We start from the raw sequence: 2621 nt of genomic DNA, 5'->3' as shown, positions 1-2621 counted from the left end.
CACTCTTTCTTCCTAGTCTGTCTTTGTTTTGTAGCTCATCTGAAACCTTTCCACCATGGGTGACCCTGCTGGTTATCCAAAACGCCGGTGGTATAGCCCTCAGAATCACAGCAACTCAATCCACCACAGCACGACAGACAGACGAGTGGTGGCCGTTTGGTTTTATGTCAATAGTATGTTTAAAAAAAAGACAATTTTTATATCTAATGAAACAATTTCCTACAAATAAATGTAAAGGATTCTTAAAATTCAAAAACCCCTCAACCAGAAATAATAAGGGACATCTTGGGAATAAACTACATTCCATATAAAACACAATGATCAAAAACAATGTAGCAGTTAGTCACAAAACTTAAGAAAGGAGCAAGTAGCTATATGGTAACAGGAAAGACTGCAAACTGGTAATGATTCAGCTAATTTCAATCTTTCTTTAAAAGTTTCGAGTTTTTAACATGTTCCTTTCTAAAATTGGCCTTTTTGACTGTCAGGTTTCTTTAAATCCAAATTTAACTTTACCATTTATTTCCCCATGACACCAAGCAAGCCGAAAAACTTTTAAGAGCTATCTTGTTAAGTGCCATTGAGTTGATTCTGACTCATAATGACCCTGTTTAGGGTTTCCAAGGTGCAGTTGGTGGGTTTGAACCAGCCTTGTGGTTAGCAGTCCAGTGCTTATCCTACAACACCACACCAAGGTTCCAAGCTACCTTGGGATACAGTTCATCTTAAATTCAGTAAATTGTTTACTTTTCGGTGGAAAAAAGAAAGTTGCTTAGAGCTACAGAATGACTCCAGACTTCACATTCTATTACTAGAATAAGTCAAAAAATATTCCACCTAGAGCAGCTAGAAGAACAGAAGATACTTCTTGAAAGAAAGACCGACAGGAAAAATACAAAACAATAATGGCAGTCTGACTGACTACTACAAGAACAAGCAAGTTGCTCGCCTAGGAGACATCAAGGCAAGCAGTCGAGTCCTATCAGAGCAAACCCCCTTCCAAGACTAAGACTCAATGGGAATACACGAGCAGACACGCACTCTGACTGGTGACCACGTTGGTCACTGATAAGGAGAAGTGGGGGAAAACAGCAATGAAGCAGCAAGCTAAGCCCTACCATGTTCGATAGACTCCGGTGAACCTGGGTGGAGACCTGGTTGGCCAGCAGTGTGGTAAAACCTGGGGACTCTTGGGCCCAGAGTCAGTGACATAGCCACAGAGGACTAGAGTGGAGTGGAGAGTGAAGCGTCCAGCTGATAAGTGAGGGCATATGCACACTTGCAGATAATACCCACTTGACCTGGCTTCAATGGCTGGATGATCAGAACTCAACTAGAAGAAGAAAGAAGGGGGAAAAAAGAGTAATCTGATACAATTTGATGAACTTGACCTACACCTATGGATGCAGTAGCTCAAAAGAGGGAACAAATCTTTACTAGGATCATTCCCACCCCCTCCATACACAGAGTAGACAGGGATGGGCAACTTGGACACTGGCTACTCAAAATGGGGGGACTACAAAGGCAAGAAGAGATTGGCTTACAAGCTTTCAAGAGGGAGCCTAGATCCAGAGGGTGCGGAGGTAGGTAGAATCTTCACTAAGTAATATACAATCTGCCTGGACAGGCCGATGAAAGGAGACGGGGAAGGCACTCATGTGGCACAATAGTGAATTGCTATCAGGACTGACTGTGAGTGTTTGAAATGTAAAGATAGATATTTTGTAGCAAAAGGAGGGGAGTGGTTGACTTGGCAGTCCAGGACCATCAAGGGAGAAGAGCAGAGTGTGGGACCCTACACAGAGAGGCAGTGATGCCAGAGATGGAGGCAGAGATGAAGACGTGGAGAGATGGAATGGCTGAGGACTCTAGACACAGAGAGGGAGAGTGGTTGTGTGCTGACGACCAGGGGTAAGGCTTACAGGGTATACCCTTTGGTTGGTCGATGATGCATGGAGGGGATTGTAACCATGGCAATGAAATGATATATGATAGAATGAATTTATAGCTAATTATCTCCCATCACATAATTCACACACAATAAAACATTTTTTAAAAAAGTATTCCTACACCCCCTCTAAGACTGAAACTCAAAGGGAACACATGAGCAGGCATGTAAGCTTGCTTATGACATTCGTCTACTGGTGACTGGAGGAAGGGGAAAGGAAGCAATGAAGAAATGGGCTGAGTTCAACCACGTTCCACAGACTCCCGTTGACCTGGAGTTGAGAGAGAGAAGAGGAAGAGCTGGTTACTCCAACATGTGGTAAGACCTGGGGACACCTGAGCCTATGGACAAAGACACAGCCACAGAGGGCTATAGCTGAGAGTGAAGCATCCAGCTGATACGAAGTGAGAGGAGGCGCACAAGAAGGCCCAAAGTTGCAGATAGTACCCTAGCCTCAATGACTTGATAATCAGAACTTCACTTGACTAGAAGAAGATTTAAAAAAGAACAAAAAAAGAACAATTTTTGATAAAGGAAACGAAGGTAAATTGCTACAATTTAATGACCTATACTCATGGTAAGGAGCTCTGGTAGCGTAGTGGTTACGAATCGGGCTGCGAACCTTAAGGTCAGCGGTTCGAAATTACCAGCCGCTCCGCGGGAGAAAGATGAG

The sequence above is a fragment of the Chrysochloris asiatica genome, unplaced genomic scaffold (genome assembly GCF_000296735.1).
Source record: "Chrysochloris asiatica unplaced genomic scaffold, ChrAsi1.0 scaffold00211, whole genome shotgun sequence".
In the NCBI taxonomy this organism is placed as follows: Eukaryota; Metazoa; Chordata; class Mammalia; order Afrosoricida; family Chrysochloridae; genus Chrysochloris; species Chrysochloris asiatica.
The sequence above is the reverse complement of the archived record's forward strand: the minus strand, read 5'-3'. Positions refer to the sequence as shown.